The 23351-nt window shown below is 62.2% G+C and overlaps 1 long non-coding RNA gene across 1 annotated transcript; it reads left to right on the plus strand.

Annotated features, from left to right (window-relative positions):
* The first annotated feature begins 10337 nt into the window (after positions 1–10337).
* On the plus strand, positions 10338–13094 carry LOC123650347. Its single transcript, XR_006739325.1, has 3 exons — positions 10338–10469; positions 10845–10922; positions 12957–13094. It is a non-coding gene; the product is annotated as an uncharacterized LOC123650347 (long non-coding RNA).
* The last annotated feature ends 10257 nt before the right edge of the window (positions 13095–23351 follow it).

The raw sequence follows: 23351 nt of genomic DNA on the forward strand, positions 1-23351 counted from the left end.
CCCTGGTCCCAGAAGCGCCCAGGCTCCTGCAGCCCCTGGGTCCTCGCCCGCCTGGGCCCCGGGACGCAGCACTGTGCCTGCCCGTGTGGGGTGGGCGGGCGGGTGAGATGCTTACGAGACGAGGTAAAAATAACTGTTCCAGAAGCAGTTTCCGCAAACGAGTCGCCGCCGCTGGCTGTTTGTTGCCGGGAAAGTGGGGACAGATACAGACGCCGTGTTCTGGGCGGCTGCAGCTCCATCTGCAGGGCCGTCTGCGGGTTGACAGTCCAGACCCGAGACCCCCGTGTGTGCCCCGGGGCGGGCGCTGTGCAGGAGGACGTGAGAAGCCCAGGTCGTCCCACGCGACTTTACAGACCGTGAGAGGGAAGACGCTGCCAGTACGTGGCATCAAACCGGGAACGAACTGAGAATCTCGACACGCAACTTCTGCAAACATGGCGCTTGCGGCCCTCCGGTTCCCAGCCAGGTGCGGGGAGCCCAGGTGTGTCCGGCACCTGGCACGGCAGCCGGGGGCTCCAGTGGTGGCGGCCCAGGCGTGAGGGACTCGCCCCGACTTCCCGCGGGTCCTCGCGGGTCCTCCCCAGGCCACTCCGTCTGGCAGGTCACAGTGCTGTGGCATAGGGCACAGTGACGTCCCTCACCCCCGGGTGATGCCCGTCTCGGCCAGACTCTGCCAGGAACCGACTTCCTGCAGGGGAGGCCCGCGTGTGTCCGTCTGGTCTGGGCCCCCCACACGCTGACCCCGAGGCCGCCTGCGTGTGGCTCTCAGCCCCCCCACTGCGTCCCCCGTCCCGCAGAGCTCCTCGGCCGTGCCCTGCCCAGCCCGGGGTGGAGCGCGTGTCCCTCCTGGCTCCAAGGCAATCTCTGAGGAATGGACGCTGCCTGCCTTCCGCTCCCAAGTGCCGAGGTTCCTCCAAAGCTGCGGTAACTCTGCAGGCAGCACCTGGAGGACACACGGCCGGAGGGAACAGAGGAGAGCCCAGAAACCGTCCACGCGTCCACAGCTGTCTGACTTAGGACAGCAGAGCCGCGGCGCCTGGTCAGGGAGGCTGGTGCCGGCAGCAGGTGCCACCGAGTCGACTGCGGTGGGGGGCGAGGGGCGGAGCCGGCTTCACGCCGGGGACAAAACGCCGACCCGAGGCGCTCGCAGGCCTGGTGGGACGGAGAGGGGAGCTACAGAGGAAGCTGTGACTTGCAAAGATTGTTGTTCAGATGTAGGTACACGTGATTCAAAATGCATCTAGAACGACAAATCAACGATCAAAAAGAACAACGATACCCCCAAAAAGCAGGCAAAGACGTGAATGGCACGTCACAAAAGCAGACACCTGAAAGGCCGGGGAGCTCATCATAAGTCACTTAACACCCCGAGTCTCCGAGGGGGCGGGACGAAGCCGCCCGGCACAGCCCGCCTGAGCGGCACTGGCAGAGCTGCGTGGCACACGTGTGGCGCTGCGGGAACCCGCTTCTGTGCCGTGCGCGCTGGCACAGCACCTTGGAAAGCAGCGTCAGGTGGCATCTGCTGATGCTCAAGTACGTGCTCGCTACGACCCCAAAATCTAATCCCGGGAAATTACCCAGAAAATGAGTACTGATGTGTACCAGCGAGAGCACAGGATGTTCTTACCAGGATTTTCCCTAAAAGCTAAACTTGGGAAACAGCCTAAACGCTCATCCACAGTAGAACAAATGATCTGTGGCGCATTCAGATGAGAAATGCCACACAGCAATTAAAAGGGGGACAAGACCCTGTCTCTGAAAAGAGCGGGACTGTTGCTGCGTGGATGAGTTTCACTGACGGAAAAGCGTGACATACGATTCCGTGTAGGTTACGTTCAAGGCCACCTGGGCCAGGTGGGTGGCCTGACGCTTGTGGCGGGTGCTCCAGGCCTCCACGGGGCGGGCGGGGGTGTGAGTCCCCAGCATGTGAACGACACCAGACAGAGCAACTGGAGAAGCCCTGGTTGGTGCCCCCAGCCCTCCAGACGGTTCCTGGGGGGCAAAGGCCAACCCAGAGGACGGGAGACAGCAGCCTGAGGCAGGGGGAGGCTCACGTCCCCACCAAGGACGCAGGGACACCCGGGTCTGGGGGAGAAGGGAGAACCGCTGGCAGGGCTGCGGACTTTCAGCGGGAAACCGAGTCTGCCCGCGGCGCCCAGGTGGGCGTGAGAGCAAACACGCAGCTTCACCATCGAGGGGACGTTACCGCCTGGAGCCAGGGAACATGCTTGGGCTGAACGCTGTTCAGTGCCCTAAATTTAAACAGCTAGAATTATGTTTTAAGCACCATCATATTTAACCTTTAGAAATGATTGGCCTCTTAATGAGGTATCTGCATTCGACTGTAAGACTGGAATTTGACACAAGCTTCATCTTGGAGCACTTTCCTCCCTCCGACTCTGAGCACCAAACACCCATTGTGTGGGGGGCAGGGCTCAGAGGACATCGTGCACCTGTCCCGTGGGGGGCAGGGCTCAGAGGACGTCGTCCACCTGTCCTGTGGGGGGGGGCAGGGCTCAGTGCAGCCTGGGGAGCCCAATGTCCTTTATGTTCTCCAGGTGACTTGAAATCACCATGTCGATCCCGGGGGCCAAGTGAACTCTATTTCCCAGGGAAGAGGTGAAATGCTCTAACCCCCTAAGCGTTTGGGAAGAAACGGAAGTGGATCGAAGGTGCCGGGTGCTGCTGCCTTGCAGACGCCAGTGACCCCGGTGCTCAGGCAGAGAGGCCCGAGCGGGGAGCCGTCCATGCAGCCGCCGCCGACGCCCAAGTTAACCCTGGAACTCATCAGTGATGTGGACGAATCAACGACACGCACAGGCAGGGCGACTGCGCTCGCCGCCGCCCCCACCCCTCCCTGGGTCTGAGCGCTGGGCGCACCCCGCGAACTACACATCCGGCCCCGGGGCTGAGGGGCCACACGCAGCACAGCTGGAGACAAAGGAAGTTCCCTCCCAAACACGCCATGTCACGCCTGCTCGCGATACTGAGAGGCCCGAGGCCTGGGATAATCTATAACCAGAAACCCAAACAAGGTGTTGGGGGAGAAGAAGACTCAGAGGAAGAAGAAGAGGAGACTCAGAGAGAAGGCGCCTCCAAAATCAAAGGTGACGTTGCTGAGTGGGAGGATTGGGAGGAAAGGCCAGAAACCTCGAGAGGGGAAGGGGGCGAGGGGAAGGGCGGGGGCTCGGTCACCTGGCCAGAGAGCCCAGAGGACAAGGCCACCCGGCGGCGTCGTCAGGATGGGGCGGGGAGAGCAGGGAGCCCGGCGGGGCAGCGGGCCTGGCCCCATCTGCCGCACCTGACTCTGAGCTGAGCTGAGCACCCATCTGTCAGCCCGTGGCAGAATGGGGACAGTGTGACGTGTGAGGACGGAGACAGCGTACGTCCCCGTCCACCACGTCTCAGAGTCCCTTGAACAGCCCCTGGCAAGTATGGCCTGACTCCAGTTCTCTATGGACAGCGGAAAAACAAAGCCCAGCTGTGCACAGGTGCGGAGCCAGGTGGAGTGACACACTGCTCAGCTGCTCCTCCTCCCCGTGAGGTGCTCCCCTGCCCCTCCTCCCCGTGAGGTGCTCCCCTGCTCCCTCCTCCCCGTGAGGTGCTCCCCTGCCCCTCCTCCCCGTGAGGTGCTCCCCTGCCCCTCCTCCTTGTGAGGTACTCCCCTGCCCCTCCTCCCTGTGAGATGCTCCCCTGCCCCCCCGTGAGGTGCTCCCCTGCCCCCTCCTCCTCCCCGTGAGGTGCTCCCCTGCCCCCTCCTCCCCGTGAGGTGCTCCCCTGCCCCCTCCTCCCCATGAGGTGCTCCCCTGCCCCTCCTCCCTGAGGTGCTCCCCTGCCCCTCATCCTTGTGAGGTGCTCCCCTGCCCCTCCTCCCCGTGAGGTGCTCCCCTGCCCCTCCTCCCCGTGAGATGCTCCCCTGCCCCTCCTCCCTGTGAGATGCTCCCCTGCCCCCCGTGAGGTGCTCCCCTGCCCCCTCCTCCTCCCCGTGAGGTGCTCCCCTGCCCCTCCTCCCCGTGAGGTGCTCCCCTGCCCCTCCTCCCCGTGAGGAGCTCCCCTGCCCCCTCCTCCCCGTGAGGTGCTCCCCTGCCCCCTCCTCCCCGTGAGGTGCTCCCCTGCCCCCCACCCTGTGAGGTGCTCCCCTCGCCCCTCCTCCCTGTGAGATGCTCCCCTGCCCCCTCCTCCCTGTGAGATGCTCCCCTGCCCCCCGTGAGGTGCTCCCTGCCCCCTCCTCCCTGTGAGGTGCTCCCCTCCCCCCTCCCTATGAGGTGCTCCCCTGCCCCTCCTCCTCCTCCCTGTGAGGTGCTCCCCTGCCCCCCGTGAGGTGCTCCCTGCCCCCTCCTCCCTGTGAGGTGCTCCCCTCCCCCTCCTCCCTGAGGTGCTCCCCTGCCCCTCCTCCTCCCCATGAGGTGCTCCCCTGCCCCCCTCCCCCTCCTCCCTGTGAGGTGCTCCCCTCCCCCTCCTCCCCATGAGGTGCTCTCCTGCCCCTCCTCCTCCCCATGAGGTGCTCCCCTGCCCCCCCGTGAGGTGCTCACAGTACTTCACTCTCTGTCTGTCCCTGTCCTCCACCCCACATGGAGACAGTCAATGAACTAGAAGTTTCACAATTGCATCTGAAAGCCGTGTTGCTGGTGTCACTGTGGTACTCTGTGGGGCAGTGGTCCCCAACCTTTCTGCCACCAGGGACCAGTTTCATGGAAGACAATTTTTCCACAGACTGGGGGTGGGGGGCGGTGGAGCTCTGTGGCTCCGTCCCCAGCAGGCCACGGACAGTGGGGGTGGGGCTGCAGCCACAAACCCCGTCCTTCCAGCTTTGCTGAGGCACAGTGGACAAACACGTAGGCGAACACTCGCGAGTCTGTGACGTCCCGACCCACATGCACCACGCGGTGGTCGTCGCGGTCATCCGTTAGCACCGGATCTGCTACAGTCTCCGTCTCCCGTGCGGAGAACACGTGAAATCCCGTGTGGGTAGAAGCTCCTCCCCTGCCCTCCACAGTGCTCCGGTCGGAAGGGGCAGCGGGTGCCCCATGCTGGCTGCGTCCTGCACGTCCCTCCTGCCACACACGTCTGCCTGTCTCTGCTGACCTCAAGGTGCCACCCGGTCCCCTCAGGGGCTCCTCCCTCCCTGCCGTCTGCTGCCTGCCCGGGCACAGCACACGCCTGGAGGGCAGGCCTGCCCCACGGGCCGTCCACCCCGAGGCACCGGCTCTGGGGATCTGTGGCAATGCCGGGAGTCCCTGCGCCTGTCACCGTCTGGGTTCTGGTGACGGCTGCTCGCCTGAGAGTGTCTCTGCCCCAGCCTGAGCCTGTCCCGGGTCAGGTCCGGGGGCCCCTGCCTCGATGGGACCCTGTGCCCAGGCAAGCACCACATGTACTCCGAACACGGCTCTCGCCTGTCCCGAGGCCAGTCCATGTTCCCTCCTACAGCTGCAAGGGGGCCCTGGGCCATGTGGCTGTCCCTGGGGACCCACAGCCACGGGGTGACGGATGCCGGATGGGCCAGGCCTTCTCGTGGCCATGTGGCCTGGGCAGCTCCCACTCCAGGATTTCGGAGCCTGAAGCTGCTTCTCTGTTCGTCACGGGTCTCAAAGTCCCCAGCAATGTGCACAGGGAGGGAGACTATTTTGGACAAGGTTTTCAGCAAGGTGAGTATCATTCATTTTATTCCTTCTAAATTAGCCTTCTCAGCTGCCTTTGGCAAGGACGTCCTGGCAGACTCGGGCGGATGGATGGCCCGTGCTGTACCCCTGCCCCCTGCCCCTCCTCACGAGTCATGGCTCCCGCGCAGACGCAGGGCCTGGCGTGGACGGTGAGCGTGGAGATAGCCCATGTGAGGATGACAGGTCCCCATGGCGTTGCTTTCTCTTTGTGGGACATTTCCCATGACCCTGGGCCTCTGGGCCTTGGCCACCTGTCTGGGTGCTCAGCATGTCTTGTCTGAGTGTCAGGAATGAATCTGACACTCGAGTCATTGAGTGACTGTGGAGTGGGTGCCCGTGAGCTACACAGGCAGGGCGTGTGGCCACGGTGAGGACCTGTCCACGACTCTGGGTGCCATCCGAGACTCCTTCTGTCCACAGGAGAGTGACCCCTCCCTCGTGGCAGTCCCCTGGCTGGGACGGTTCCCCTGCAACAAGGCAGACGTCCCTGAGCAGGTGGCTTGAGGCAGGGACCCAGCACTGCCTGTGTCTTGATTCACCCAGCCTGTGCAGGGTCATGGGGTTCACGGCTGGGCTCCAGGTGTGGTGTGTCCAGGTGGGGGGGTGTGTCCAGGGGTGTGTGTGTCCAGGTGGGGGGTGTCCAGGAGGGGGGTGTCCAGGTGGGGTGTGTCCAGGTGGGGTGTGTCCATGTGGGGGGTGTGTCCAGGTGGGGTGTGTCCAGGTGGGGAGTGTGTCCAGGTGGGTTGTGTCCAGGTGGGGTGTGTCCATGTGGGGGGTGTGTCCAGGTGGGGTGTGTCCATGTGGGGGGTGTGTCCAGGTGGGGTGTGTCCATGTGGGGGGTGTGTCCAGGTGGGGTGTGTCCAGGTGGGGAGTGTGTCCAGGTGGGGTGTGTCCAGGTGGGTTGTGTCCAGGTGGGGGGTGTCCAGGTGTGGGGTGTGTCCAGGTGGGGTGTGTCCAGGTGGGGTGTGTCCAGGTGGGGGGGGTGTCCAGGTGGGGTGTGTCCAGGTGGGTTGTGTCCAGGTGTGGGGTGTCCAGGTGTGGGGTGTCCAGGTGGGGTGTGTCCATGTGGGGGGTGTGTCCAGGTGGGGTGTGTCCAGGTGGGGAGTGTGTCCAGGTGGGTTGTGTCCAGGTGGGGGGTGTCCAGGTGTGGGGTGTTCAGGTGGGGTGTGTCCATGTGGGGGGTGTGTCCAGGTGGGGTGTGTCCATGTGGGGGGTGTGTCCAGGTGGGGTGTGTCCAGGTGGGGAGTGTGTCCAGGTGGGGTGTGTCCAGGTGGGTTGTGTCCAGGTGGGGGGTGTCCAGGTGGGGGGTGTGTCCAGGTGGGGTGTGTCCAGGTGGGGGGTGTCCAGGTGGGGGGGTGTCCAGGTGGGGTGTGTCCAGGTGGGTTGTGTCCAGGTGGGGGGTGTCCAGGTGTGGGGTGTCCAGGTGGGGTGTGTCCAGGTGGGGGGTGTGTCCAGGTGGGGGGTGTCCATGTGGGGTGTGTGTCCAGGTGGGGTGTGTCCAGGTGGGGTGTGTGTCGACTCAGGATTAATGACATGCTCAGCGAGAGGGAAAATCACATTTCCAGGATGTTTTCAGTGTTTCCCTTTGATAAACGTGTGAAAATGTGCTGATGTGTCCTCTTTAGCCATCTTCATCACAGTCGTTCCCCGCCGTCCCTCGAGCCCCCCTGCCCGGCGCAGCCCTGTCTGCACGCGCCGCGGGCCCGGGAGGGGCAGTCGGCCCCGGGGCCTCTCAGAGCTGAGCCCCAGGGGACCCTGGCACTTACCAAGGCAGGAAAGGTCCCCTGCGAGCCCCTGGCTGCCCCGGGTGGCTCTGTGCTCACCCCCGCGGCCTGGCCCACCCTCGGTGTGCACGGGGTGCGTGCGGCCCTGGGAAACTGGGTGATTCCACAGCAAAAGCCTCCGGGGCACGTTCTGGGAGCCCACCGAGAGCAGAGGGGACTCTGGTGCCATCAGTCAGCACACGGCTGGCCGGACACTGAGCTCCAGGTGTCCCCACCCCCCAGACGTGGCGTCAACTCCTGAGGCCGCAGAGGGTGGGAGGAGCCCAGTGCTGAGCTGACAGCCTGTCTGTGTCCTCGCACCTCTGTCCCCAGAGCTCCTCACTCCTGGAGTCAGGGGCCCCAGCACAGAGAGAGGCCACGGTGTCCAGGCGTCCCTGTGGTGTCCTGGCGGATGCTGGTCACCCTGCTGGAGATGCCAGGGCACAGGCCCCCCTGGGGGCGTGGAGGTGAGTGTGTTCCCAGGAGGATGGTCCCAGGACTCTGGGCAGGCGGGCAGGGGCTCGGAGGTGGCGCTTCCTGGATGGTGAGCTTCGGGCCCCTGCTGGCGCCAGCTCCGTTGCAGAGGGCGGCTGGACCCAGCACTGGCTCCCTGGGCGGTGGGGAGAGGGCGCCGGCCGGCCCTTGCTGGCTGGGCTTCCAGGGCCTGAGCCTCCTGTCCCCGGCCTGCCCTTGGGCTGCCCTGGCGGGAACGCGGCATCCACATGTGAGAAGGAGCCACCTGCCCTCGCCATAGTCCCCGTCCCTTGTCTGGGGCCCGCGAGGGCCCTGCTGAGCAGCCTCCTGGCCCTCCCCTCCAAGGTGCCTCTGGCCTCGGCTCCTCCGTGTCTGCAGGGACAGCTGTCCAGTGTTGGCCACGGGAAGCTGCCGTGGTTTCCAGGCTGCCCTGGGCCGGGGCGTGGTTTGCCCAGTCCTGCGCCATCTGGCCGGAGCCTGCCGTGTCTGGTGCCGGGCTCCTCTCGGGAGCTGCCCAGGATGCCAGTTGGGCCGAGAGTCTTGGGCCACCAGCCTGGGTGTCCTCGGCCCCAATTTAAGGCCCACCCTGGGTGTTCTGTGAGCCGCTGCAGTCATTTCGGCCGGGGTTCTCCCAGAGGGTGGGGAGTGCTGGTGCTGGGGAGTCGGTCGTGGGGCCGAGGGGCCGAGGCTGGGCAGGGCAGACGTGCTCCGAGTGTGCGTGTCCTGTGCGGGGCTGGGGCTCGGGCTCTGCACACCCAGGACACAGACGCTGGCGCCTGACCGGCTCCTCCGGCTCCAGCCTCAGTGGCTTCCTGCTGGGCCGTGATTAATCACCATATGCAAATAGCTCGTTTAAAAAAAATTAATCATGCCAGGACGGTCTGATTTATTATTCAGCACGAGCCGTGCGCACAGAATTCCTAACGACCTGCCAAACCGAGGGTCGGGACGACCGTTTCAGACAGACCCGCGGTCACCGATCACCGGGGATGGCTCTGCGCGCTCCCAGCTCCCCCTCACCCCCCGATGTCGGGGGCTTTCTTGCCTCGTCTCCATCGACAGAGACTTCATGGGGCTCCAGGGCGCTAGGGGGACCCAGGTCCTTGCTTGGGGCACCAGGCAGCCGGACAAGCCGGGGTCAGCATGGAGACTGGCCGAGAGCTGCCGCAGCCGTCCCGCGTCCGCCTGGCTGACGCAGAGCCGCGTGTGGCTCAGCCGGGGGCCCTGCCTGTCCCCCTTCCCAGGCCTGGGTGTGGCTGCCCAGGGGTCCCGGCGTCGTCTGGCATTTTAGGGCCCCGGGTGAGGCGCAAGGGGCGTGTGGGGTCCTCACTGTCTGCGGCCTGGGCCTCAGAGCAGCCCTCGCCGTGCAGGCTGGCGGCCCCAGCCCTCGGGTCACAGCCGGGTCCAGCGTTGCCACGCGGGTTTCCTTGCAGAAAAAAGGGCAAACCTGCTCTGCAGGTTCACGCGAACCTTCTAATATTCCATTTAGGGTGTGAATTACCCCCTGCGGGCTGCGCCAACTCCCAGCACACGGCGGCACCGCGCATGCGTCTGAACCTTGAACTCGCCTCTGCGCCTGGTGGTCTTGTCAGAGGAGGACGGGCTAAAGCCAGCGGGCGCCTGGGGACACTGTCTGGGGAAGAGCGAGGAGCCCGGGCGGCACCAGGCTGCGGGTTCCGTCTGCGGCTGGAGTCTGGGAGATTGTCCTGCGCACGGGGCCCTGGCAGGGCGTGGGCTCGGTGCACACGGCCGCACGCGCCCAGCCCCTTCTCACGCGGCGTCTCTGCCCGCGTGGGCACCACCGCCGCTGCTGTGCAGTCGCTCGCTGGGAGGTGACGCGTTTCCAGTCCTGTCGTCACGCCCAGGCCAGCCTGTCCCAGGGTGTGAGGTGACGGGAGGCCCTGACGTGCCTCTCTGGGTGCCGTGGGACACTGAGCCGTGGCCGTGTGCACGGCTGGAGTGGGCACAGCTGGTGCTCTGAATGCTGCCCCGGGGCGGCTCGGTCCCAGCTCTGACGCCCACGAGGACGCTCACCTGAGCCGGCACACGGCCCCCCCCCAGGACTCGAGTGGCTGCTCGAACGCGGGCAGCTCCACTGGCCAAGGCAGCCCCCGCCCAGCCGGCGTCCACGCAGCGCCAGGAACTAGAACAGCAGGTGCCACGACATTAGGGGACCCAGTTCGGCTCCTAGTTTCAGATGAACACTCTGGTTCTAGAAGCTTCCATCCCCTGCCCGAGACCACCACCAGCTGCGGCAGTGCCTCACTCTGACTCTGCCGTGACCAGGGCCCGAGCGTGGTGGGCCCCGAGCGAGGTGCAGAGAGGACGTGCCCGAAGGCCTGGCTCGTGGCTGGTGCTCCTGATGGCACATGCTCCTGAGGACGACTCACAGCCCAGACACACGCGTGTGGGCTGTCGGCGGCACCACCCGTGGGCTTGGCATCCAGGACGTGGGGACACCTGCCCCCTCGGGATGAGGCACCTGTTTCTGGCCTGTGCTGCTCCCAGGAGGCGTCTTCACCACAGACTCTGACTCCGTCCTGGACACACGAGTCCAGCGGCAGCTAACGAGGTGCGTGGAGCCTGCCCCACTCCCAGAGGGCCACGGGAGGGGCCCAGGCCACGCGGCTGCACCTGGGCCACGTCCCCTGCATCCTCCTCTCAGCCTGCCGCTGCGTGAGCTGGGAGTGTCCGGGGTCCTCGCCGGCTGGCCCCGTCCCCACCAGGACGCTGCTGCCGCCTCTGGGAGCCGCAGCTCCAGCTGGACAGGGCGGGTGATGTGCAGCAGGCGGGGCCCCCACCTGCAAGCCGGCGTGGAAGGTGCCAGAAAGAATCTCAGGGGTGTGTGTGGTGCATGTTTATGCCACCTAGAAGGGAAACATTTCAAACCCCAGACAGCCTTCACCTTTATCTAAATCTGGAAAAATGTGTTTTTTCGTTTGTCCAGAAAGAGCACCTCGCCCAGGCAGCCTCAGCTGTCGTTAGATACTGACCCGCCGGAAGGAAACTCCAGCCTCACAGCTCGGTAAGTTGCACGAAACAAAAGAGAAATCACAGAGGCTTCTTTATAGATTTTACAAAAGCAAAATGTTATTTTTTTCAGGGTAGAAAAATCCTATTTCTTCTTAAAAAAAAAAAAAACACAAAAACCGCTGTATACAATCATGGTGTTAAAAACCAGATCGCAGCCTGGAACTCTACCCCAGAGCACGTCCTGGCAGGGCGAGGCCAGGACAGCGGCTGCCTCACCTCCCGCGTCAGGGAACAGAAAGCTCCTTTTGAGGAGAGAGCTCCTCTGGCTCCTCTGGTGTCTGCTGACTAGGGAGGCAAAAACTTTAAAAAATAGAGAGCTCTTCCTTAGAATATATTTAGAATAAAACTCAATTAAGCAAGAATTAAATTATGCATAACCTGTCAGAGCTGCAGCTGTAATGTCAGGGAAAGCCTCGGTTCGTCTGGCTCCCACGTCGTGGTCAGTGCTAACTCATCTCTATTAACTGTGATTATCTGCCCACGATCCACCGCACACGCTGGGGCTTATGTTCTAGAAATCCGCGTGCTAAGGGAAAAGGCCACCTATTCTGCCACGGCTGAGTAGGATTGTCTTCCATCTCTTTTTCATACATTATTTTAAAACCCGTGGAAACAGAACCAGCTGGACACGTGTCTCATGCCTGTAGTCCCAGGACTGTGGGAGGCCGAGGCGGGAGGATCTCCTGAGGTCAGGAGTTCAAGACTAGCCTGGGCAACATAGCTAGATCCCAGCTCTAAAAAAAAAATTAAAACTAAAAACATAAAACCAGTGGCAGCAGAAATCTTTCAGTACCACAAAGCCGAGTTCTGGGAACCCAGGGACTGTTGACCCCACGAAACCTTTGCACAGAAAGTCCAAAGCGGACGACCTCAGGGTGTTCCTGAAAAGCACAGTGTCACCCTGCACTCCGCCTGTGCGTCCCCGTCAGCCCTGCACGGGCCACGCTGCAGCAATCAGAGCCACGCACTGTCCCGCACAGCCGGTGGTGGGGAAGCTGGCTGAGGACAGCGCTGGTGATGGGGCCCGGCACAGCTCTGCTGTACCCACCGGGGCAGAAGGGCCAAGTCTGCACGGTGGGCGAGGAGGCACTTGGGGACAGGGCCATGGTGCCGCCCAGCTGGGGCAGGGAGGATGCAGTGTCTCGGGGCCTCTGCCCCACTCGAGGGTGTCCCCTTGGCTGGTGAGCTCCAGGCGGGGAAGGCAGGCGCCCCCGTGGGGCAGAGCACGCCCCAGAGACGTGACTTGCCCAGAACGGCAGAAGGCATAGTCCCCAGACACTGCTCCCCACGGGGGGCAAAGGCCAGACCAGGCCCCCAAGGGCTCTGAGCTGGGGACAGCGGCCCAGACCCTGCCCAGGCCCAGGGCAGCCTCCCGGCTCCTGCAGGGACGAGAGACCCCGCATCTGCTACCCCCTCGGTGCTGGCTTCCTCCGCCCAGGTGGGGCCCAGCGTGGGCGGGGGTGGAGGGGACAGGGAGCGTGTGCAGCCGGCCCAGACGCTCCTCAACACTCGGCCACGCGAACAAACACCGTCCTGACTCCAGGTCCCTCTTGTCTCGAACGTAACCTGAGGGAGGAGCCGGCGGGCTGGCGGTTGGTTTTTCAAGTTTTGTCAGCATTTAAAGGCTGTTACTTCCCCTGTTCAGGCAAAACCCAACAGGAAAGTCAGAACCAGTGATTTCTGAATATTGGGGATTTTTTCTTTTAGATAGTCTCACTCTGTCGCCCAGGTTGGAGTGCTATGGCGTCAGCCTCGCTCACAGCAACCTCACACTCCTGGGCTTAAGGGATCCTCCTGCCTCAGCCTCCCCAGTAGCTGGGACTACAGGCACCACCAACACCCGGCTAATTTTTTCTATGTTTAGTAGAGACGGGGTCTCGCTCTTGCTCAGGCTGATCTTGAACTCCTGAGCTTAATCGACCCTCCCGCCTTGGCCTCCCAGAGTGCTGGGATTACAGGCAAGAGCCACCGCGCCCGGCCGTGGGGTTTTTAAAGATTGTGTTTCGTATTATATTTATTCTTTCAGCAGCAATGACTTCACCATCGGCAGATTTCTCACACAGACCTGATAGAAAAGGCTGGAACGACAGGAAAAGCCAAAGCAAGTTGTTGGTCGGTCCCTCCGTGGGGAGCTGGCTGCAGTGTCGGTGGGCGGAGCGTGGACTTCGCAGAGGGCAGAGCCGAGTCCTGCTGGGCTTTGTCGTCTCTCGGCCTCGAGGGCTGTGTGTGTCCCTGGGAAATCGGGAGCAGGGACAGCGCTGCACACACAGGTTGGTAAAAGCAGCTCCCAGTCCCCAGGGCCTGGCTCTCCTGGGCTCACTTTGTCCCCACTTGAAGACCTTAAAGGACGTGGCCTGGCCCGGCCCCGGCACCCTGCCGGGCCCCACCAGCCGGGCCTTCCAGATAAGCCGCCCCACAGGCCCCAGCACGAGTGAGGAGCCTCGAGTGATCTCCACACGAGGGTCTCTGTCCCTGTGGGGCAGGACTGCCCGGCCGGGGCCCACCGGCGCTTCCAACACAAAACACAAACCCCACCAGTCCTCCTGCAGCGTCGCTGGGGAACCCCTCGATTGGTCCCGCCAGGATAGGGTCTTTTTAGTGCTTGTCTCTTTTACTTCACTAAAATTTTAAAAACTGACCATGTCAAGGCTTGGTGAGGACCTGGAGGTGCCGGAATGTTCATTGTCCGGGGATGGAAACGTGAAACTTGGGAAAAGAACTTGGCAGTTTCCCACAGAGTTGCGGGGGGACCCCACAGAGCAACTGTGCTGCCTGTCCCGTCACCCGCGCAGGGGCTTTTGGGTCATTTCAAGTTTACACCATGATGAATAAAGCTGCGATAAATATTTTACGAGTCTATGTGGGAACGTGCTCTTATTTCTCTTGAATAAGCAGCCAGAGTGGAAGGGGCGGACACTAGTCTACGCGGACAGTGTAGCCTCGTCTACGCGGACAGTGTAGCCCCGTCTGCACGTGAACCCCTCGCCGACCCCCACGAGAGAGGTCAGGCTCCTGCGCAAGGTCAGAAAGGAACCGGGAAAGAAAGACACAGGGTAAGAGTTTTGCTGAATAACAACATGCAATTATATGAAATGAAAGCCAGTGAAGTTCTAATCACTAAATTGCGAGCTGCATTTCCGTTTTCCTATATAGCGATAAATAAAATGGAGACGGCAGTTTATAACTGTGGTGCAGGCAATTACTTCTTCACACGTTTCCTTTTAATACGCACATAAACAGCAAGTTCCTCGTGGCTCAGGTTACCATGATGAAATGAACACACATGGCTCAGGCGCTCTGAGCCTTTCTGGGGCAGCGTCTTCATTCTTCCTCCGTGTTTCTGTTGAACCGACGTCTACCGAGCAGATGCAGCGTCTGGGCAGAGACGCTGCAGGTCCGGGGGCCGTCCCGGCTGCTCCTCAGCCTCCCACTCTGGGTTCCTTCCTGCCTCCGTGGGGACTCTGGGGTCCAAAGCCCAGCTATGCTGCTTAATCCCAGGTGGCCTTGGGCGTCTCCAGCGTCACTGTCGCTGTCCCTCACTTGGAGAAGCCGGTTCCTGCTCCTGCGAGGACCCAGCCAATGGGAAGGCCCCTCGCAGGACGCGCCCCCCCCCCCCAGGCCCTGTGCCTCAGAGCGGCCGGCACCGACGGGCACTGCCGTCCTCGCGCCAGCTTGACCTGTCTCCACAGGAACACGGTGCGAGGACTCAGAAGTGCGATCGGCCGGAAAAGGGAATTCAGATCCAGGACGTGGCCTCCTTCCTGCGCTCGTGGGCGAGACGCCGCTGCTGCTGCCAGGACATTCCCTGAGCGCCCGCACTGGTGAGGGGCCCCTCTAGGACGCACCCCCAGGCCTCTGGGTTTGCAGCCATCTCCTCTCGGTCCCTTCAGGGGTGCAGAGGTGCCGTCGCCCTGGTCTCGTGCCCCCACGCTGGGCAGAGAGGTCTCTGCAGCCCTGCTCAGCCCCAGCCCCACCCAGGGCTGCTTTCCGAATCGGCCCCAGCCCCGGCACGGCCAAAAGGAAGGTGGGGGAGAAGCCAAGCAGAGGGGCCTCCCCCGCGGCCGGGGGTGTCCTGCTCCCCCGTAGTAGGCACAGCCTGTGCCCCGAATGTACACGCTGCTGCCGGTGCGGCTTTAAATAGCCCCGAGTTTAGACAGCTCGACTTTGAGGATAGGGGAAGGTAATGCCACCTGACAAGTTTTATTTTTAAATGTATCTGCCCGGCTGCGAGAGGGGCTTACATAACTCAGGCCAGTGTGTTTGCTGGGTCCAAGGCGAATCTCCGGGGAGAAAAGGGAGGCAGAGGGGGAGGGCGGGGAGAGAGGGGTCTAGGCCAGAGCAGACAGGGCTGGCACTGCCCTTGGCCACCGCCTGCCGGCAGCCAGTGCCCAGCACAGGTGTGGGGTCAGTGCGTGGGCCCCCCAGAGGGCCGCTCCCTGCACCCCCCACCCAGGGCCCCTGCTCAGAGCCCGTGGGCAGCGTGTGAGGCACGTGACTCTCTGCAGCAGGTGCAGCAGGGAGACACCCCGTCCAGCCAGGGCCAAGGGCCAAGCCCTGTGGCTCCTGGGGGTCAGCGTGGCTAATGGGGAGGGGACACCCGGCCCTGGAATCTCACAGCGTCTGCAGCAGAGCTGGGCGGGTCTCAGCAGGGCCGTCTCTGCACCTGGGGGTCTAGGAATCCTGCAGGCGCCGCAGGCACCACGCGCATCGGCTGCCTGGTCGGGCCCCGGAGCACTGGCGCCGGCCACGCGTGTGCCCCGTGCACCCAGTGACGTCGTGAGGCGGGGTGGGCCCCTCCCTCTGACAGAGGAGCCGGGGTGTCCTTGGGGCTGAGGACCGGTGTGGGGGTGGGGGATGCTTGGAGTCTGACGGGGAGAAGTCTGATGGGACGCGACAGGTGGAATGGCTCCCGGACACTGTGAGGGGCTGGCAGGGGTCACACTCTGCAGCAGAGAGCCCGGACCTGGGGGGTGGGTAAAAGGGGCACCCCACAGGCCCCCACGAGCGAGCCCACCCTGAATGGGGCTCAGTCACCACTGTGACCAGGGTGCCCCGACTCCAGCCCAGCCCATGCCCTGCAAGTCCAGCCCCCTTGTGACGTATCAGCAGCTCCGAGTCACCAGGTCAATGGAATCATCCGGTCTAAACAACACAGAGGAAAATGACGCCAACGGTGAATGCAGTGTGACAGTCAGATGGTCTAACGTACCTGTGTCTGGAGTCCCAGAAGGAGAGGAGTAAGACAATGGGGTGGAAAATTTTTTGAAGAAATCATGGCCAAAATTTTCCTAAATTTGATGAAAACACATATTCACAGATCCAAGAAGCACAACCAACACAAAGCAGAATAAATACAAAGCAGCCACATGTAGGTACATCATGGCCAAACTCCCCAAAACCGCAAATAAAGGAAAAATGTCTAAAGCAGCCAGTGCAAAACGACAACCTAAAAGAGACCAAGGATGGCCCGGCGCGGTGGCTCACGCCTGTAATCCTGGCACTCTGGGAGGCCAAGGCGGGCGGATCGCTCGAGGTCAGGAGTTCGAGACCAGCCTGAGCAAGAGCGAGACCCCGTCTCTACTAAAAATAGAAACAAATTATCTGGCCAACTAAAAATATATATAGAAAAAAAAAAATTAGCCGGGCTTGGTGGCGCATGCCTGTAGTCCCAGCTACTCGGGAGGCTGACGCAGGAGGATCGCTTCAGCCCAGGAGTTGGGGGCTGCTGTGAGCTAGGCTGACGCCACGGCACTCACTCTAGCTCGGGCAACAGAGCGAGACTCTCTCTCTCAAAAAAAAAAAAAAAAAAAGAGACCAAGGACAAAAGGGACAGCTGTCCCCACAGGAGATGGGATAGCAGCTTCAAAGTGGTGAAAGAAAGAACTTCTCAACCCAGAATTCTGTGTCCAGGAAACATACCCTTCAAGAAATAAAGACAAAATAAACATATTTTCAGATAAGTGAAAATTCAGAGAATCTGTACCCGGCAGAGCTGGGCCGGGGGCGTTCTCAGCGGAGGGAACTAGCCCCGGATGGAAGCGGAGACGCCAGCACGGATGAGAAGCACACCACACGCCGCAAATGCAAAACGCTACATGCTTTACTCTCTCAATTCTTTAAAAGACAATCGCTCACACACACACCTGTTCACAGACTCACACACAGACACTCACACGCCTCACACTCACACACAGACACACACTTGCTCACACGCTCACAGGCTGTCGCACGCGCTTGCTCACGTTCGCACGCGGCCCGGCGTCCTCAGGAGAAGCCCCCACCCCGGGCCGTGCTGCTCCTCCTGGGGCCCAGGGACAGGCTCCGGCGAGGGTCCTGCCTGTGCCGATTCTCACGCTCCCTCCACGCAGCCTCAGCCCCTCATTCTTGCTCAAGCCGTTAGAAATACGATCAAAGCCAACCTCTGCTAAAACATTTCCAAATTTTCCAAGACATTTGCCAACATCACCGACTGGTGACGTCTCTTTCCTCCCTGTTCGCAGCTCACACATGAGAGTCCCAGGTGCACGCGGGAAGCGCCCGCTGCGGATCCCGTCCTGCGGGCTGGGGCAGCGCTCCGGCTGCGGTGACTCGCAGATGCAGATGCAGATGCAGATGCATCTCCCGGGGCTGGAGCCTGGACTCCCTCGCAGGCCTGCTCTTCCCCCGAAGCTCACCTCTGGGGCATCCCTGTGAGCCGTGGGTCGGGCCCAGGGGCCTCTGTCGCTTCCGAGGGAGCAGCAGTGTTTGGCGAGCGCGTTGTGCACAGGGGAATGGCACCCCCCTGGTGTCTCTGGCGAGCCTGGGGCCCCGAGGTTCTCTCCACATTACCAGGAGCGGCGTCCCGGGACTAGGCCTCGCTGCCTGTGGGACCAGGCTGAGCCAGCTGGGCCACCCACGGTGACCCTCCCACAGAGCGAGCGGACGGCCAGGCCCTGGGCAGCCACGTGCAGCATGTCCTGTGCACGACCCGCGCCGCCCAGCAGCCTCGCGGGGACAGTGGTGTGGCCTTCCCCGCGGGTCACTGGGGCTGCAGGGCTGGACTCCAAGCCCTTTCTGCTCCAGGCCGTGGCCTGTTCCCAGGAGAGACCTTGTCCCCGTCCAGGGCTGGCCCCAGCCTCGGGACTGAGACAGGGGTCCAAGTGCGTGTCCACGGGGTGGGGGGCAGGAGAAGACGGGGTGACAGTGCAGGAGTCTCCTGACGTCAGCCTGTGGCCTGGAGCTCAGTCCCATGGGGACCGGGAGGGGTGGACCCTCCTCCGTCCCTGCCAGGCGATAAGCAGCAGGGCACTGACTGTCCTCTGCACAGAGTCCCAGCCCAGGGGATGGTGACAGCCCGGGGGGTTCGCCCACCAGAGACCTCTGTCCCACCGAGTCCCCTGGGTGGGAACCGGGCTTTGAGGAGGGCAGGGCGGCCCCCACGGTGGGCAGGAAAGATGGCAGGAGGGAGGAGGGGACCCCAGCCCCACGGGGCACCTCCCGGGGAGGGGTATTTGCCTGCTCAAGGGGAGGAGTTGAGACAGCCAGTGGGGCTGAGGGCTGAGCCGGGCCTCGTGCTGCAGGAATCTTCCGGAGCCGCGTCAGCAGCCAGCAAGGCCCTCCAGGCTTAGAGGGGGTGTGGAGTGCGGGGCTGGGTCTGAGCAGCACGGGGCAGGGCTTCGGTGGCAGCGCTGCAGGACCGTCCCCGGTCCCCGTTGCTGCTGCCTCCTTGCCGGGCTCCCCTGCGGGCAGACCCAGACCCCACTCGCTTCCGAAATGCCCCGCCAGGGCCGCCGGCCGCACACGGTGCCCGAGGTTCACCCGGAGGGCAGGCCAGCGGCTGGCAGAGCCTGTCACCCGCCTCTGTGCAAGACGGTGAGGTCACCGCCTGCGTCCCACTTTAGGCTCCGACTTCATGGGCATGATTGTGACATTTTCTCTCAAATCGCTGCATCCTGCCACAGCCGACTGATCCTGCGTTTAAACAGCCGCCCGCTGCGTCCGGGTGCTCAGGGAACAATAGGAGCCGCCTGTGAATACCCAGCCTGTTGGCAAGACGGCAGCGACGCCCTCCAGAGCGGAGCCTAAGAATAGCACGGCGCCCGCAGGACGCGTCCTCCTGAGCACAGAAGGGCAGCGGCTGCTGGCACCCTGTCCCATGCCACCCTAAAGCACTGAAGCGAGACACACGCGTGGCTGGTGTGGCCAGAGCCCCGCGTCAGAGCCCAGAGGCAAACCCAGAGGTTCGGCGCCATTTCCTGAGCGGCCCCCAAGCGCCCCCTCAGCACAACCCCTCCCCGCCCCGCAGGGATGCAGGCGGGGTCCCCATCGCGCCCCCTCCGCACGGGCGGGTCTGATTTATGGCTGGAGAACTCGGGCTTGGTGGTCCAGTAAGTGGCCGGTGGTCACTCACAAAGGAAGGGACCTGCCGGACCCGTCCCCCGTCCACAGGGACCCAGGGAGGGGGGGCCTGAGCGCAGGGGGCAGCATCCCACCTGGCCCGGAACCCGCGGGAGCCCCGCCCCCTCTGTGGGAGGGGGAGGGCAGGACGTGGGCAGGTCCTGGCGGTGGGGGAGGGGACGAGGACCCCTGGGGCGTCCTCCCGGCAGCACCTTCTCCTCAGCCCCAGGGGTGAGGCCAGAGCCCCTCCCCGCCCGTCCCACAAGCAGTGGCTGCAGACATGATGGCTCCGTCGCTGCCCACACTCCGGGCGAGGGTGGGAGTCAGGCGGGAGCCCAGACAGGCCCGGGCATCAGGCCCCGCTGCTGCCAGGACCCGCGGGGAGCCAGGCCCTGCGTCTGCCCGGGCAGGGCCCCTTCCGGGGCAGGCAGGCAGGAGGCCCCCATGGCTCTAGGGGTGCTCCTGCCTGTGGAGCCCCACAGGCTCTGAACGCCCCATTTCCTTAGGGACAGCTGTGACCACAGGCACCCAAGGTGGACACGGGAGAGAAGGTGGCCTGTGTCCTGGTCCGGCCAAAGCGGGGACGCCCAGGGACCCAATGCGGGATGTTACGAGGTGAGTCCCCGGCCTGCCAGCGACGGCAGGAGAGCAAGGAGGTCTCCTGACCACAGATCCCATGTGGCTCTCTGCGGGCCTTCGAGTGGCTGCTGAAGTGAGCTCGAGCCTCCGGCCCCCTGAAGGGACCCCGCACCTGGCCCAGGCCCTGGGGATGGGCAGGGCTGCCCTGGCCACGCTGTGTGCTGCCGAGGGCGTCAGGCCACGGCACTCAGGCCCCCACCGCGCTTCCCGCAACAGCTCTGACCACCCAGAACTGCCCCCAGGGCCACCACCACCGGCTGCAACACACCTGCAGAGGCCGGAGTCAGCTCGCCCACCAGCACCCCTGTCCCGGGGCCCCTCCGGGCCTCCCAGCTGCCCCCTGGGCCCTGTGGCTGCTGGCTGGCCTGCGCGTCTGTCAGGTGCCGTCTGGGACTTGCCTGGCAGGTGCTGCCCAGGTACAGCGGCGGGGGGGCGGGGGGGAGCCTGCAGCCCCTCTCTGGCCACTGCCCTGCTATGCCCCTTACGGGACCAGTCGGGCCCCAAGCAGGCCTCTCACCTTGCCCCCCGCCTGGAGTCTGGTCCCAGGGGCATGGGGGACATTCCACAAGTCCAGGCTCGGACTTTTCCCGCCCTCTGAGGTTAAAGGCTGGAAGCTTCTAGAATCCCCCATTTGCTCCAAAAATGCTCATCGAGTGCCCCCTCTCTCGGGGTGAGTGTGTCCCAAGGGCAGGAAGATGAGATCCAGATAACCCGACCTCTAGCATGCGGGCAACAGCCGCGACCCCCAGGAGACCCTCAGCGCAGGGTCACCGTGGTGGGGGGAGGGGCGGGGTCCTGTGAAGGGGAGGCGCCTTTAACAGGGTGGCTGGGCCAGGGGGACCTGAGGGCAGAACAGGCCCGTCTGGCGGAAGGAGCTGTGGACAGGAGACCCTGCAGGGGAGTGGAGGGGAGGTCAGGGCAGGCAGGAGCCCTGCCCCTGCAGGGGGGAGGAGGGGAGAGGGAGGTGCCCAGGCCCCTGCCCTGTCACAGAGAGGATGGCAGGGCCAAGGTGTCCCGTGGCCGAGGTGTCCCATGGCCGAGGCAGGGGCAGCTGGCAGAGCTGGGCTAACCCCTGCCTGCCCCTCTCTCCACCCCACGGCCGCCGGCCCTGAGACTCGCCTTCCTGGGGAAGGAGACAGCAGGACGGGGTCCCTCACACGCTGCTTCGAGAGTTAAGAAGCGCTGGCAGGGACCAGCACACAGGTGGTGCCTAATAAACGTTAGGCACGGGGCTGTGACTCTCAGGCCTGTGAGAGGGCTGGGCTTTCCCAAGGGGACTGTGCTGGAAGATGAAAGACGGAGTGTCCTCGAGGCCAGGTCTTGCCCTGGCTGCCCTCCCGCCAGCCACTGCCACCACCACCTGCCCCCTGCCACCTGCCACCTGCCTGGCCGTGTCCCCTCCTTGCGTCCTGGGCGAGCCCCTGCTGGGCCCCTTCCCGGTGTTACCGCCTCTGAGCTTTTCTTGTCCGAGCTTGTGTTGAGCTGACGGTCGCTTCCTTACTGATTTGCAGGGACTGGCGAGGAAGGTGGCCCGGCACGGGCACTGCACCTGCCGATGTTCCTCGGGGCTCGTTCTCTCTCTGCCTGGTTGCGGGCAGGTCTGAGTTGAGGCGTTTCTGTGTGGTTGTATCCGTGAATCTTTCTTTCATGGTCTGTGGCTCTGTGTCATACTTAGTCATTTCCCAAACCAGGAGTGTTGATAATTTTCCTGCTTTCTCCTGGAATGTTTTAGACTCATTTTATGTTTCTGTTTAACTTGTTGATTTTTCTAGAATTTATTTTGTGTAAGAGCGAGGTGGAGCCGAGTTCATTCGTTCACACATTCCTAGCCCAGCTGTCACATGGCCGGCCTCACCGTCTCCTACTCGGGTGGCCTTTTACTTCCCCACGTGTCTGGGTGGTTTGGACTCGGTTCTGGGGACTCCAGTGGTTCCACTGATCTGTCTGTGGCGGGGGACGGGACAGCGCTACCTTGCCCGTCTTGATGAAATAAATGCCCGTCCGCTGGTAGGACCCGCCCACCCTCACTTCTGCTGCAGAATTTTCCTGGACTTCGTGTTTATTTGTTTCTCAAGGTAAAACTGAGATGGATCCTGCCCAGTTCTCTTTCTCTCACACACACACACACGCACACGCACACGCACGCACACGCACACACACGCACACACACGCACAGGCATTGGAATCACGCTACATGTATCCATTCTTTTAGGGAGAATGAATGTCTTTGCAATCCTGAGTCCTGAGATCCAAGAATATGGCAGTTCTATTTTTTCCAGTCTTCTTTTTTGATCTTCATTTAAGGTTTTGTTTGGGAGTATCTTGCTATCTTTTGTTAGATTTATTCCTGGGCATTTTATCTGTGTTATTGTGCTGATTGTAAATGGGTCATTTTCTCGTTTTTCTTCTGGCTGGTCATTGTTTTTACGGGCCATCTATAGATGGCTGCGGTTTGTTCTGCACCTGGCCTGTGGTGTCCCCTTCTTGGCCACCGTGTTCCTGGGAGTCCAGGTACGTAGCCCCCACCCTAGTGACCGTCCTCTCACCCCCTCTCCTCTCGTGTCTGTGCCCCTCATTTCTCTCTTACCACCGTGTCACGGTGACCAGACGTCCTTGCCAGCCTTCTGCCTAATGAGAATGGCTATAATATCCCTGTAAGCGGGATCTTGAAAATGCTCTTTTATTCCTCATTTACTTAGGGTTTTTCCAGCACAAGCGGAGGCTGAATCTTGTCAAATGCCCTTTGGCCATGTATGGAAATAATCACGGTTTTTCTCTTTAAGTTAGGGACAAGCTGAATTAGAATGATCGATCCTTAGGGTCAAATCGTTGACTTTCTGGCACGAGCCCACCTGATCGTGATGCTTCCTCCTTTTGTATTTGCTGCTACATTTCACTGGCTAATGTTTTATTTAAGATTTTTACGTTGATATTTATAGGCAGATTGGTTTGCAGCTTTCATCTTTGTGCGCCCTTTGTCGAAACTGAGTGTCAATGTTATTCCGCCGTCCAAAATTAATCTCACAGCTTCCTTCTTTCGCTTCACTCCAGAACTGTTTGAGAGCAGCAGAGTTTCCTTTTCCTTCCCGTGAAACTGTCTGGCCGGATGTCCTGGGCAGGGCTGGGAGGTTCTTCAGTAACTGTCTCGGTCCCTGCCGCGGTGACCGGTCTGTCGGGAGACTCCCCCCTTCCGGGGAGAGCTCTCGTGTTTGCGTTTCCTGCAAGAGCATCCGTGAGGGCGGAGTGCTCTAATTTTAGTAAAGAATGTGCACAATGTCTTCTTTATCATTTGTTATTTGTACTTTTGCCATTTTTCTTAATTAGGCAGGAGCTAATCAGGTGCTGGATTTATCTGTTAGCGCTTTGGTTCTTTTGCTTTCTATTGTCTTCTGTTATCTTTCTAATC

Source organism: Lemur catta, chromosome 14 (assembly GCF_020740605.2).
Source record: "Lemur catta isolate mLemCat1 chromosome 14, mLemCat1.pri, whole genome shotgun sequence".
Lineage (NCBI taxonomy): Eukaryota > Metazoa > Chordata > Mammalia > Primates > Lemuridae > Lemur > Lemur catta.